The 14837-nt window shown below is 42.7% G+C and overlaps 1 protein-coding gene across 1 annotated transcript in view; it reads right to left on the reverse strand.

Moving 5' to 3' along the window:
* The window catches only part of Dcdc2 (doublecortin domain containing 2), a 192779-nt gene extending 177965 nt beyond the window's left edge, over nucleotides 1-14814 (reverse strand). Inside the window, exon 1 of the mRNA XM_075970005.1 lies at nucleotides 14737-14814. The gene's annotated coding sequence lies outside the window, so the exon portion shown is untranslated. The remainder of the gene's footprint in view (nucleotides 1-14736) is intronic.
* Between the last annotated feature and the right edge of the window lie 23 nt (nucleotides 14815-14837).

Consider the following 14837-nt stretch of genomic DNA (forward strand, 5'->3'; position numbering starts at 1 on the left):
CGTTGTTTCAGCTGCTGCCTGTGACTCTTCTCCCCTAATCTTAAATCTGGGCTGCACCCCTCACTAGCTGGGCCACAGGTCTGTTTCATGGCTACCTTTCCTAAGTCTTATTTTCCTCAATAAAATAAGCAGGAAAAAGTCTTCCCAGCTTAGACAAGGCAAAGTAATTAATGTGCTGTGTTTGGAAGAGCATCTGACACAATGTGTGTGCCCAATGAATAACTTTTTGCTGGTTGATTGGGTTTGCTTTTTAGAGACAGAGAATCGAATAGCCCAGAATGGCCTCAAACTTGCTATGTAGCTGCATATTTTCACTCCTGACCCCCTGCCTCCACCTGCCAAGTCCTGAGCTATCAGCAAGCTCCATCTTGCCTGGCAACATCTCACTTTAAAGATAAATGTTCCTTCTTCATTGTCCGGGTGAGTGTGATAAATTCTAAGGATTACATACAAGAAATTGGCCTGCCCTCAAGGAATTCGAGAAAGCAAGGATAAACTAACCCCGCCTTGGATTTTTGTCTGAATACAGCTGCCTCCACGCCTAAGTTGAGCATGGCTAGTGCTTAGCTTCATGCCTTGCTTCCCTCGGGCCCTGTATCTCTGCCCCCATGTGCAATGTTTCTCCCCAACCAATGAAGCAGCATCCTGTAAGCCGGCAGAGAGAGCTCCTAATTCCCTTACCCCACCCCACAGCTGCCCACACCCCCTATTCATGCAAAAGAAGGGAAATTCAGCTCCTTGGCTCTGAGACAGGTTCAGTCTGAAGCTTATGTCAGAAATCAAGTTGAAGCTCGGCTGGGTGGGCTGGTCTGAGTTCCCAGCCTTACCTGACCTTTACCATGTACGTGAGTTGCAAACGCTGTTTGAAAACAAATAAAGCTGAAGCACATCAAGAGTCAGCCTTCTGCCTGCTCAAGGACTCAAGGTACTCTGTGGCAGGCTGGCTGCCTATCACCAGGTTTCTCCAAAGGACAAGAGAACGGTACATCCTGAGATTCTTGATTTGCTGCTCTTATTGACGAATTGTGCAAAACCTTTTATGTCATCCATCCAAGGTTTCTTTTCTGTTCTCAGAATGACTGCAGTATTACACAACCTTGGAGGGGGGTATGTGCTGGTTAGTTTATGTCAACTTAATATAAATGAGGGTCATCTGAGAAAAAAGCAGCTTCAACTGAGACATACTGTTGTGCTCATGCCTGTAGTCTCAGCACTCAGCAGGCTAGGGCAGAAAGGTCAGAAGATGTTGTGCATGTGGAGGCTCATGACTACAGTCTCAGCATCCAGCAGACTAGGGCAGAACACGAGTTCAAGGTCAGCCAGGGCTGCAGATTTTTTTCTCAATAACCAAACCAAACCCAATTTTTTTTTAGATATCTTTTTGATTTTGACTGTTAGTGTTTTATTCATGGCTTTCAAGGACTTTTCCCAGTTCAATAACATTTGGTGAGGTAAAATGATACTGTCATTATGCACATGAAAGAGTCTCTTTTGTTTGCTGTGGGGTCAAATGATTTAAGTCATGGTGAATTTTAATAAATAGAAGACTGATTTTAAAAATGACCTCCTGCCGGGAACAGTGAGAGAGAAGTTAACCATTACAAGATAACAGTTCTGCAGCAAATTATATCACTGATACAGAAGTTATTGGTTAACTGATCCAGCTTCTAGAATTAATGGAAAGGATGGCCTTGATGAGCTATGTAATACTGGTGCCATTCAGAGCCTGGAGATTCCAATTTAAAAATTTGGATCAGTCAACAGGAACGTGACTAGCATGTGAAGGGGTATTACAAAGGCTGGGTATCTACTTAAATATATAGATTCCTAACGTAATGACAAACTATAGCAAATCCTATGGTTGTAAAATACGGTACCATTCAACTCATCAGTTTCATAACCCACTAGATACTTCCCAATGACTTTTCTGAGGCAATGGTAGCACCCACTGCACTAAATATAGCTTGGTGGTAGGGCTCTTGCCTAACATGCACAAAACCTTAGGTTCAATCCTCAGTACCACAAACAGAAAGAAAAAGAAAATCATGTCTTAAAGCATCTCTGCTAGTAGACGTAAAAGTTTTAAGAATGTTGAGTTAATTTTAAGAGAGGACAAGTCAACAGCAGAAATTGACTTAAGGCAGACAGAAGGAGGAAGAAACAAACCACTCACTTCACTAACCAAAGACGCACAATTTTTGCACAACTTTAAGTCTTAAAATTAGGATGTGTCATACACAGAGCCTGACCCATGAACTTGCCAAATGCCTTGGCAAAGCGATGGTCGCAACATGATTATATTGCATAAGCAAGCTAGAACTTGGTTCCCTGTCCACACTGTCACCACATCATCTAGATATGAGCTTGCTCAGTAATGCATATGGGGTTTTGCATATGTGTGTGTGATGTTGGGATTGAACCAGGGCCTTATACAGGGTAGGCAAGCACTTTATCACTGACTGGTACCACAGCCCTGGTACCTACCACAGGTGCAAACTCTGACTTAAAACCTTAACTGGCACTTAACAAATGTACACATCTATGGGCTACAGTGGTATATTTCAGTTTGTTTATGAGAGATGTATCGCCCATCAGAAGGCAATAACTGACATGCACATTGCCCCAACATTGGCCATGTCTTCATGTGGGCAGCACTGAGACTCCTGTTTGCTTTTGAAAGAAAGAATCGCAGTCACTCATAGGTATCCCACTGCATCATACATTGTTAGACGTTTCCCTCCAAATTAAATGTGCTCTTGTACTCATTAATGGTTTCACTTTTAAGGTGAATTTTGGGCTCTATTGGTAGAATGCTTGCCAAGTGTGCATGAAACCCTGGGTGCCTTCCATCCCCAGCACTGAACAAGCCATGGTGTGGCCTGTAATCCCAGTCCCCAGAACTGGAGGCAGAAAGATCAGAATACAAGGTTATCCTCAGCTACAAAGATAATTTTAGCCTAGTTTGAGCTACATGAGGCCCCATCTTCTTTTAAAAGAGAGTAATAGAGTAATTTTTAAAGATTACCTCATGAGGGCCTACAAGATAAAACATCAGGTAGATACCTATGACAGAAGCCTCAGAACCTGAGTTTGATCCCTGAAACGCAGCTTTAGAAAACAATGTGGCAGTACACGGGTGTACTCTCAGGATTCCCGCAGTGAGATGAGAGTTCAGGTAGGCGAATGCCCCAAAGCCAAGCCAGCTAGACTAGGGCACGCAGCGTGGAAGAGACAAAGAGAGACCCTGCCAGAACAGGATGGAGGGGGAAAAACAGTGCCCACAAGTTGTCTTCTGACTGCCACATGTACACATGGCGCATGGGCACACAAACAGTAACAATAAAAATAACTTTTAAAAATTTAACAAACACAAGGAACAGTGCTCCCTCTAGTGGCCAACTTCTTTAAAAATCAGAGTGGGGGTGACTGCAACTTCAGAGCCCAGAGGAAACACTGACTGCTGTAGATGTTGAATTTAGATTAAAAAAAAAAAAAATTTTAAAAAAAGATTTAAAAGGCTGGATTTTCAAATTTCAGATAACAGACACAAATAACAGATGCAAATCAAAATGCATTTCAGGAGGCTAGAGAGATGGTTCAGTGGTTAAAACCATTTATTGTTCATGAATGGGACCTAGGTTGGTGGCTCACAACCGTCAACAGCTCCCATTCTAGGGGATCTAATGCCCTTTGAGAGCACCCACCATGCATGTAAAGCAAGGACATACTATCTAAGCAAAACATTCATACATATAAAATAGATCAATAAAAAATGCATTTCAGGTGAAAAAGAAAGGTAAAAATTTAATAGTGGTAAATCTGACACTATTAGTATTGTTAATTTTATTTATTCATTTCTTTATTTATATTGCTAAAATTATTAATTCCACATCCATGTTTATAGATGCATTATTCAAAATAGCCAGGAAAAAGCGCCAGTCTAGACACCCATCAGTGGACAAATGGACAAAGAAAATGTAGTGAATACACACAATAGAATTTTATGCTGTAGTGAGGAAAAAATAAGTTATGATCTCTTCAGTAAAAATGGCTGCAGCTGGAAATCATATTGAGTGAAATAAACCAGACTCAGAAAGGCAGATGTCTGCATGTCTTTTCTCATATGTGGAACCTAAATTTAAAAGTGTATGTGTACAGCAAGGTGGCAGTGACACATGCCTTTAATCCCAGCACTCGGGAAGAAGAGGCAGGAGAATTTCTGTGAGTTCCAAGATAGTCAGAGCTGTAATACAGAGAAATGTAGTCTCAAAAAAATTGTATGCATGTGTTTGTGTATTATAAAGTATACATTTATTTATTTATTTTTAGTGCATACAACTATAAAGGGAATTGTGGGCCGAGGGGGGAAGAGAGGGAGGGAGGGAATTAGGAAATGAGGTAATGGAGTATTGTGATAGGGATGCAAAACTCGGGACTAATTGAGTGAAGGAAGAGAACCAGTTTTGGGGAAGAGGTACCAAGATGTGTAAGAGGGAGAGGAACAGATAAGAGTACAGGATAAAGTCACACAGGGATAAAGACTGTGTATGCTTACCCTAAAATATTAATCTTAACATTAAAAACATAATAACTGAACAAACTAATATGATTCACTATGATATTTCTACATGTGCATACAATATGAGTTTTGAAATCTTAAGGTTTCTTTCATTTTTTTCCTTTCATTGAACATAGATTCTTTGATCATACAATATATCTTGACTATAGTTTCCCCTCCCTTTACTCCTCCCAGTTCCTCTCCACCTCCCCTCTTCTCTGGATCCACTTCCTTTCCGTATTTAATTTGAGAAGATTAGGCTTCTAAGAGAGATAACAACCAAAAATGGACAGAATATAATAAGATGAAATAAAAAAATATCACATTGAAGTTGAACACAACCCAACAAGAGGAAAAGAGTCCCAAGAGCAGGCACAAGCATCAGAGAACCACCGTTCTCACACTCAGAGTCCCACAAAACTGCTACATTAATAGCTATACTATGTACACAGAAGACTGGTGCAGACACATGTGGGCTCTGTGCTTGCTGTTTCCATCTCTGTGAGCTCATATACACTTCACTTACTTGATTCAGAGGACCATGCTCTCCTGGCATCCTCCATCCCTTCTGATTCTTATGATCTTTTGCCTCCTCTTCCTTGGGATTCCCTGAGCTCTGAGGGGAGTAATTTGATGAGGACCTCCAATTTAGACTTTCTCTTCCCATAGTGTCTGACTGTGGGCCTCTGCATTTGTTCCCATGTGCACCCAGAGGAAGTCTCTCTGATGAGGACTAAATAAGTCACTGATCATATTTGTTTTTCCCAGTCTGGGTAACCTCACCAAGGGTTTTTTCTTTTTTCTAGTTCCATCCATTTGGCTGCAAATTCATGATGTGGTTTTGTTTGTTTGTTTGTTTTTGTTTTTGTTTTTGAGACAGGGTTTCTCTGTATAGCCCTCGCTGTCCTGGAACTCACTCTGTAGACCATGCTGGCCTCTAACTCAGAGATCTGCCTGTCTCTAACTCTGCCTCCTGAGTACTGGGATGAAAGACATGTGTTGCCACCACCACCACCCAGCTATGATGTCTTTTTTTAACAGCTGAGTAAATACACCACATTTTCTTTATCCACTCCCTCTATTGAGGGACACCTAGGTTGTTTTCAGTTTCTGGGTATTATGACTAAGACACAGTGAACGTGTGAATAAGTATCCTTGTGATAGGACGGAGCATCCTTTAGGTATATGCCCAAGAGTGGTATAGCAGGGCCTTGAGGTAGAGCGATTCCCAACTTTATGTGGTGATGTGGAATTCCCCTCTGTATGCTGTGATTACCATTGGTTAGTAAAGAAACTGTCTTAGGTCTGGGTAAGGTAGAACTTAGGTAGGTGGGGAAAACTAAACTGAATACTGGGAGAAAGAAGGCAGGGTCAGTGAAAAGCCACTTAGCCCTGCCAGAGACAGGCACCAGAACTTTACCTGGTAAGCCACAGCCTATGGCGATACACAGATTAATAGAAATGGGTTAAATTTAAGATGTAAGAGTTAACCAATAAGAAGCTAGATCTAATGGGTCAAGCAGTGATTTAATTGATTCAGTTTCTGTGTAGGGAACAAACAGGCTCCTACAACAATGTAGAACCACCATATTGATTTCTATAATAGCTATACGAGCTCATACTCCCACGAGAACTGGAGGAGTGTTCCCCCTCATTCCGTATGTCACCAGCAGGAGCTGTCACTTGTGTTATTAATCTTGGTCAGTCTGACAGGTGCAAGATAGACTCTCAAAGTAGTTTTGATTTGCATTTTTCCCATTCCATAGGCTGTCACTTTGTCTGAATAACGATGTTTCTTGACTTTCAGAAACTTTCCAGTTTCATAAGGTCCCATTTATTAATTATTGATCTTAGTGTACCAGGCTATTCCTCACTCTCTCCTCTATCAGATTCAATGTATAGTTTTATGTTGAGGTCTTTGATCCACTTAGACTTGAGTTTTGTGCAAGTAAAAATATGGATCTATTTGCATTCTTCTACATGCAGACAGTGAGTTTGACCAGTACCATTTGTTAAAGATGTCATCCTTTTTCCAGTGTGTATTTCTGGCTTTATCAAAAATCAGGTGTCCATAGAAGTGTTGAGTGGGTCTTCAGTTGGATTACACTGATCAACCTGTCTGTTTTTATACCAATACCATAGTTTTTTTGTTTGTTTGTTTGTTTGTTTGCTTGCTTGCTTTTTTGGTTTTTCGAGACAGGGTTTCTCTGTGGTTTTGGAGCCTGTCCTGGAACTAGCTCTTGTAGACCAGGCTGGTCTCGAACTCACAGAGATCCGCCTGCCTCTGCCTCCCGAGTGCTGGGATTAAAGGTGTGCGCCACCACCGCCCGGCTAATACCATAGTTTTTTATCACTACACTCTGTAGTACAACTTGAGATGCAATGATGAAACCTCCAGCAGATCTTTAGTTGTTCAGGGTTGTTTGGGCTATCCTAGCTTGAGTTTTTTGTTTTTCCATATGAAGCTGAGAATCATCCTTTCAAGGTCTGTAAAGAGCTGTGCCGGAAATTTGGTGGGGACTGCACAGAATCTGTAGATTGCTTTTGATAAGATGGCCACTTTTACTTTGCTAATTCTACCAATCCAGTAGCATGGGAGATCTTTTCATCTTCTGATATCTTCCTAAAAACTTGAAATTTTTATCATACTAGTCTTTCACTTGCTTAGAGTTACATCAAGATATTTATATCGAGACTATTATGAAAGGTATTTCCCTGATTGCTTTCTCACTCAATTTTTCATTGTATATATGATTTTTGTGAGTCAATTTTATATTCAGCTACTTTGCTGAAGTGTTTATCAGCTAAATAGATATGGAGAGAGCTTTGTCTTGTTCCTGATTTTAGCAGATTGCTTTGAGTTTCTCTCCATTTAATTTTGATCAATGTATTCATTTCTTCTATTGTATTTTCAACGCCTAAGATTCTCTCTTCCATCTCTTGTATTCTGTTAGTTACACCTGCCTCTGTAGTTCTTGTAGGAATTTCTAAATTTTTCACTTCCAGAATTCCCTCAGTTTGTGTTTTCTTCATTGCTTCCATTTCCATTTTCAGGTCTCCTTTATCCCTGTCCTTCCACTGTTTATGTTTTCTTGGCTCTCTTAAAGTGATTTGTTCTTTTCCTCCTATTGTTTGCTTGTATTTTCCTGGATTTAAGTAATTTTTTTCCATTTCTTCTTTAAGGACATCTATCATCTTCATATAGTTGGTTTTAAGGTCTTTTTCTTATACTACAGCTATATTGCAATATTCAGGGCCTTCTATGGTAGGATAGCCAGGCTCCAGTGGAGACATATGCCCTGACTGTTATTGGCTGTGGAGTTTTTTTTTAAGTAAATGTATTGTTTATTTATTTATTCATTCATTCATTTCTTTTACCAGCCAGTTTCCCCTTCCTCCTTTCTTTCCAGTCCCTCCACCACCACCCTCTCTTCCCACCCTTCAGTCCACTTCTCCTCTTCTGTTTAGGAAAGGGCAGGTCTCCCATGAGTATTAACAAAACATAGCATATCAAGTTGCAGTAAGGCTAAGTACCTCCTCATGTATTAAGGCTAGGCCAGGCAACCCAGTATGAGGAGTAGAGTGCTAAAAGCCAATAAAAGGGTTGGAGACCAGCCCTGTTCCCACTTGTTAGAAGTCCCACAGAAGGACCAAGCTACTCAACTGTACATATATGCAGAGCGCCAAGGTCAATCCCATGTAGGCTCCCTGTTTGCTGGTTCAGTCTCTGTGAGCCCCTATGAGCCCATGTTAGTTGATTCTGTGAGTTTTCTTGTGGTGTCCTTGATCCCTCTATCTCCTACAATCCTTTCTCCCCCTCTTCTGCAGGACTCCCTGACCTCCGCCTAATGTTTGGCTGTGGGTCTGCATCTGTTCCATCAGTTGCTGGATGAAGTGTCTCTGATGACAATTGGGCTAGGCAACAATCTGGCCACAGGAGATGGCCAGTTCAGGCTACACAGTCGCTATTGCTAGGAGTCTTAGGTAGGGTCATTCTTATAGATTCCTGGGAAATTCCCTTGTGCCAGGTTAAAATGCCACCCCTTTTCCAGTAGTCTCTTTCAATACTCTCCCCCTCCACACTCCCCCAACCTGAGAAATCGATGTTGGTCCAACTGGATATTAACATGTAGAAGAATGCAAATAGATCCATATCTACCACCCTGCATAAAACTCAAGTCCAAGTGGATCAAAGACCTCAACATAAATCCAGATACACTGAAGCTGATAGAAGAAAAAGTAGGAAATAATCTGAATGCATTGGTACAGGAGACAATTTCCTGAACAGAGCACCAACGGCACAGGCACTAGGGCAAAAGACACTGGCAACAGGACAAAACAGCAGCCTACAGAATGGGAAAAGATTTCCTCCAACCCCACCTCTGACAGAGAGCTGATTTCCAAAATATATAAAGAATTCTAGAAACTAGATACCAAAAAGACAAATAATCCAATGAACAAATGGGGTACAGATCTAAACAAAGGATTCTCAACAGAAGAGTCTCATATGGCTGAGAAACACTTAAGGAGATGATCAACATTCTTAGCCATCAAAGAAATGCAAATCAAAATGACTCCAAGATTCCATCTTATACCTGTCAGAATGGCCAAGATCAAAAACCACAAGTGATAGCTCATACTGGAGAGGATGTGGAGCAAGGGGAACATGCCTCCATCACTGGTGAGAGCGCAAACTTATACAGCCTCTTTGGGAGTCAGTGTGGCAGTTTCTCACATGACACAGCTATACCACTCTTGGTCATATACCCAAATGGTGCTAAGTCATGCCACAAGGGCACTTTCTCAACTATGTTCACAGCAGCTAGCTTTATTGGTAATAGCCAGAACTTGGAAACAACCTAAATGTTCCTCAACCAAGGAATGGATAAACAAAACGTGGTACATTTACAGAATGGACTACTACTCAGTTGTTAAAACCAAAGGCACCAGGAAATTTGTAGGGAAATGGATGGAACTAGAAAAATAATCATCCTGAGTGAGATAACCCAGACTGAGAAAGACAAACATGGTATGTCCTCACTTATAAGCTGTAAAATAAAGGATAGCTATGCTACAATCCACAGACCCAGAAAGAGTAGGTAACAAAGAGGGTTCATGGGGGGGGGGGATACTCAGATCTCTCTGGGAAGGGGAAATAGAACAGATTTCATGAGCAGACTGAGGAAGGTGGAGATGGGAATATTGATTGTGTTTTTATGCCAGCATCTAGACATCTGCGTTTGGGATGATTATAGCTAGGTCCTGTTTTCTGGGTTTGTTTTTGATGGGTGAGTGTTCCTTGGTTTCTGTTTCCTCTCTGGATTTTTGGAGAGTGTGATGGGTGTGTGTTGCCTGTTTTACTGGCCTGCTCTGCTGGTGTGTTCATAGGGAATGCTTGCTGATGTGGGAGGTCGCAATACTGAGATGACTTGGAGAGAGAAAGACTAGAGAAGGTCTTTGTGATCCACTGGGAAACAGAGAGGAAAAGGAGATCTCAGTGGGTTTCCTGCCTCATAGCGGGAGCTGGGAGCGGGGTAGGGGTGGAGATCATATGTCAGGGGCAGTGGGAGGTATGGGTTTGGCCTCAGCCTACTTGTTTGTCCTGGCCCTTGGGTTAGCTGGGGTGCCTACTGAGACTGGGGTCTGGGACAAAGCAACAAGCAGTGGGGTGGGGAGATCATAACATCTGTGAGATCCATAAAAGATGGGGGGTTGGTGGGGAAGGTTGCCATGGGTGTTCTGTTGCAGAGCTGGGGATGAGACTGGGGGACTGGATCTGGGGGAATAGCATTAGAGAGAAGGGAAAGTCTGCCAGCAAGGTGCCTGATTTTCTGGCAAGTGTGACCTTTAGCGTTATTTTTATTTGCATCTGTGTGTGCGGTGTGTGCGTGGTGGGTGGTGCCTCTAGAGTCTGGAGAACAGTACTGGATCCCCTGGAGTTGCAGTTACCAGTTACCAGCAGTTTTAAGTTGCCTGAGCTGGCTGCTGGAAATCAAACTCATGGACTCTGGAAGACCATCAAGCACTCTTAACTACTAGATCATCTCTCTAGCCCCAGTTTTTGCTATTTTTAATGTCTATCATATGTGAAAAAATATTAACTTTAAAGGATGTTATCTTCAAAAAGAAAAGGTCTTAGGGGTGGCCTTATTTAAAATACAGTGGGATGCAAAAGGAGGTGAGTTTTTTCCCTTGGATGATGGTAGAAGTGTATGGAGATGCTCCTTATTATAAGGTCTCAAGAGAAGGTGCTACTGGGCCTAGGATGGGAACTCAGGAAGTGTTAGATGTTGTGCACAGGGCACCTCTCACCGCCCAGAAAGAAGAGAAACGCTAAGAATAATTCCACCAGCATGCAAAAGTCAGCCACACATAAAATGGTGGCAACCCCAAGAGAAGCTCCCAGGCTCCTTTTAAGCACGGCTAGGGGGAATTCCAAGGACAGTTAGGTTATCTCCACCAAACACATTGAAGTTTAACTTTTATAGTGTCTATTAAATGTAAAAGCAAATACATTTTTTACCAAAGCTTTAGGGGAAAATATTAAATTTATAAGACACTCATAAGCTAGATTTCTTGTTTGATTACATTCTTTAAGCCTGTGCAATTTGCCTCATAACATAACATAGTCTCAATATCTAGCCATTGTTTCTAGGAAGAAAACATGCTTGTGTATTTTGATTGATAGCTGATATAAGATACAACTTCAAATACCCTTGTCCCTTGAAGAAATAAAGCACTCAGAACTCAGAATGTGGAAGTGTTTAAACTCGTTCCAGATGGGTCTGAATGCTTTCACTAGCAAATCATACCCACTAGTAAAAAAGCACATTCTTCCCAGAAGAACAGGGAAGACCAACTGGAACACTGTCATTTCTCCAGTATCCAAGGAAAGTAATTGTCTTAGGACCAGCTCCTAAAGCATCCCAGATGCAACAAAATAAGAAACATCTGTCCAGGCTCACGCCTGTAATCCTAGCACTTAGGAGCCTAAGGCTGAGGATGGTGTGGGTTCAAGACCAGCCTGTGCTACATAGTGAATTCCAGAACCACCAGAGCTACAGAGTGAGATCCTATCAAAAAAAAAAACAACTCAAAACTATCTAATAACAATAGAATATGTTTAATACTAATATATTAAATTCTGTAATGGTTAATTTTAGTGTCAATTTGATTAATCTGTAAGGGTGTATCCCAGAACAGAAAGCTGACATTTTTTAAGATATGGCTAGTCTTGAATTCACTGCATAGCTGAGGCTAACCTTGACTCCTGTTGCTTAGCCTAGGTTACAGGCATATACCACTACATCCAGCTTGCCATCGGTTTGTTAATTTTTTTTTCAGATAAAATACAATAGGTGTCTGGTAGATACCTGTTATGCTCTTTCTCCACTTTTCTCCCTTAACTTGCAGTGACTTTCTGTCCTTATCTTTCCAATGACTTCATAGTGGTATAAGGTCCTGGTGTCAGTGCTAATTTTAGGACTGGATAAAGTAATCTAATGTACATTTTACTGTTCATACAGTTTGAATCCTGACTAACAACATCCCTTCTTTGGATTACCAAGGAATGGTAATCTTTCAAACTCCAAACTCAGACCTCCTTATTTCTTCCGAGATTAGGCAGATTGAGGCTCTGATCCTTGAACAGGCAAGGTCTGCATCCCTGGTCAGCTTTAAGAAGCCTCAGAAAATGGAACTGCCGTCATTGGCTCTTGAGTCAAAGTCCTGAAGGCAGAAATTAAAGCTGAAATGCAAGGCAGAGGAACTAAGGGGTCTTGGCACTGGGAATCAAGGAAATTTCAAAAACAGGATTGCAAATTTGTCATGCAAAGGCCTTGAATCCCCCTGCCTCGGTGTCAAGACTTCCTTAACTTTTGACCTTCACTTTCACCTATTCAGCCAATTAACCATACCCCTCATATATCACCTTGTGATCCATTTCCTAATAAAAAGTTCTTTAGATAAAAGAAGCATACCAAAGCCTTTTCACTTAAGCTTTTAAACCTTTGGGCCACTGTGTTATGGTTTTGGTCCCTTTAAGAGACAAGCCACACCCATTCCCCTCCCCATCCACTGAGGCAGGCTGATCTTCAGCTTCTGGCCTGAGCTCGCTCTCTTTTCCATCTTCCTCTCGGAGAGGCAGCTTGGCTTCTGCCTCTCCCCCCACTTCTCTGCTTCCCCCCTTCTCTGTCTCTTTCTCCTCTTCTCTCTCTCTCTCTCCCTCTCTCTCTGTCCCCCCCTTCACCCTTCCTCCTCCATAACCCCCTGAATAAACATTCAACCTCACCCTGCATGTCGTGTCTATCCATGTTTCTGTCTTCTGCCTGCCCACCATGTGTCTCCCTGTCTGGGACCAGCCATTGCTCAGGGACCAGCAGCCGTCTCTGCCTGGGGCCCACTGTCTGCTGCCACATGGCCCGCCACCACTGCTCTGAGACCAGCAGCCGTCTCTGCCTGGGACTGGCTGCTCCCTGGGGCCCACTGCCTGCTGCCACATGGCCCGCCACCACTGCTCTGAGACCAGCAGCCATTTCTGCCTGGGACTGGCTGCTCCCAGGGCCCGCTGCCTGCTGCCACACGGCCCGCCACCACTGCTCTGAGACCAGCAGCTGTCTCTGCCTGGGACTGGCTGCTCCCAGGGCCTGCTGCCTGCCACCACATGGCCCACCGCCACCATTTGGGACCTACAGCATTTCTGCTGCCTACTGCCGCAGGGATCTTGCAGCATTTTTAAAAAAGAATAACACACTGTACCTCCAAAAGAGACCAGCAGCGACTATGATCTATTGTTTTATTTTGTTTGTCTCAAACAGTCTCACGTACCCGTGCTGTACAGCTAAAGATAGCCTTGAACTCTGATCCTCCTGCTTTCTCTACACAATGCTAAGATTATAGGTTTTCATCACCACAAAGGGCTGCACAAATAGCTCTGTAATGTACTTAAATGTGACTCTCTTTTGGGAAGTCTCACTCGCTGTGTAGTGCTGAGGGGCCTGAAACTGGCTCTGTAGACCCGGCTGGCTTTGAACTTACAGCACCTCTCAAATACTGGGATTCCAGACATGCTTCCCTGTGCCAGGCTAGTTTCTGCCTGTTTGTTTGTTTGTCTGTTTGTTGGCAGACCCTCTTGAATTCAGACTACGTGTGGAGGATGACCTTGAATTCCCAATCCTAGCCGGACAGAAAGAAGCCTGCCACGCACGGAAAAGGTGTTGTGTTCAATGTCCTAACACCATTAAAAGAATTGAATAAACATAAATCAGATTATTAACTTGCCACTCTGTTTCTTTGCTCACAATCCCCCAGTGGCTCTTATTCTTTTTGGCTTAAATTCCAATTCCTTGGCATTAATCACAAGACCGTGTGTCTGAAGAGTCGCCAGCATTTGCCTAAGGGTTTGCAAAGGTCATACATAGGGCAGGGATGGTGGGTAGAAGGAGCAATCATGTGACTTTTTTAAATAGTTTTTTCTCAAAGGAGTGTTTCCTGGCACATAATATTTTTCAAAGATTTAGCACATTATTAAAGTTCTAGTAAAATGAAAATGCTATCATGTGTTTTCTGTACACTCAAGGCTCCTCCTAGCAGCAATGCTTAAAGTACTTCCAGCCCTCAGTGTCCAAATCAAACATCCAAGTCTCTTCCCTTTGTCTACTGCCTCCCAACTTCTACTCAGTTCTCAACGTCCCGCAAGATAAATGGGCAACTGTTCCCATAGCTTCATGTTCATATATTAATGAAGGGAACTCTGAAACTCAGTCTGTCTTTAGTACTGTGGAGAGGAGAAACAATCTATTGACAGTCTTATTTTCTTGGGGAGGGGCACGTCTGGGGAGGGTGTAGAAACTGGATCTCCAGTAGCACAGGCTGGCCTGAAACTCTAGCTGAGAATGACCTTGAATTCTTTAGGGATTACGGGCGTGCTACGGGTGGCACCACTCAGCTCGCTTCGTTTTCTCCTTGTTCAATAGCAAAAGTTCAACCCACTGTCCCTTCTAAGTGAGTTTTAACACGTCGAGCTTAAATAAAACCTAAACGATTTACGATTGGTGGCAACTTCCTCATCTCCAAATTACTTATTTCGTTATACATATGGAACCTTTTCAGAAAGCAGCAATGCGTTGCTCAAGGAAATAATGGATAACTTCGGAGTTGAGCTACTCTGCTCTGTCTACCTTCACATTTGCAGGTGCCAACCGGGGTACAGGACGCAGACTCCGTCAGTCATGGGACACAGGAGGCGCTCGCACAGGCGGTCCACGCCTGAGCATGCGTG

Source organism: Microtus pennsylvanicus, chromosome 4 (genome assembly GCF_037038515.1).
Source record: "Microtus pennsylvanicus isolate mMicPen1 chromosome 4, mMicPen1.hap1, whole genome shotgun sequence".
Lineage (NCBI taxonomy): Eukaryota > Metazoa > Chordata > Mammalia > Rodentia > Cricetidae > Microtus > Microtus pennsylvanicus.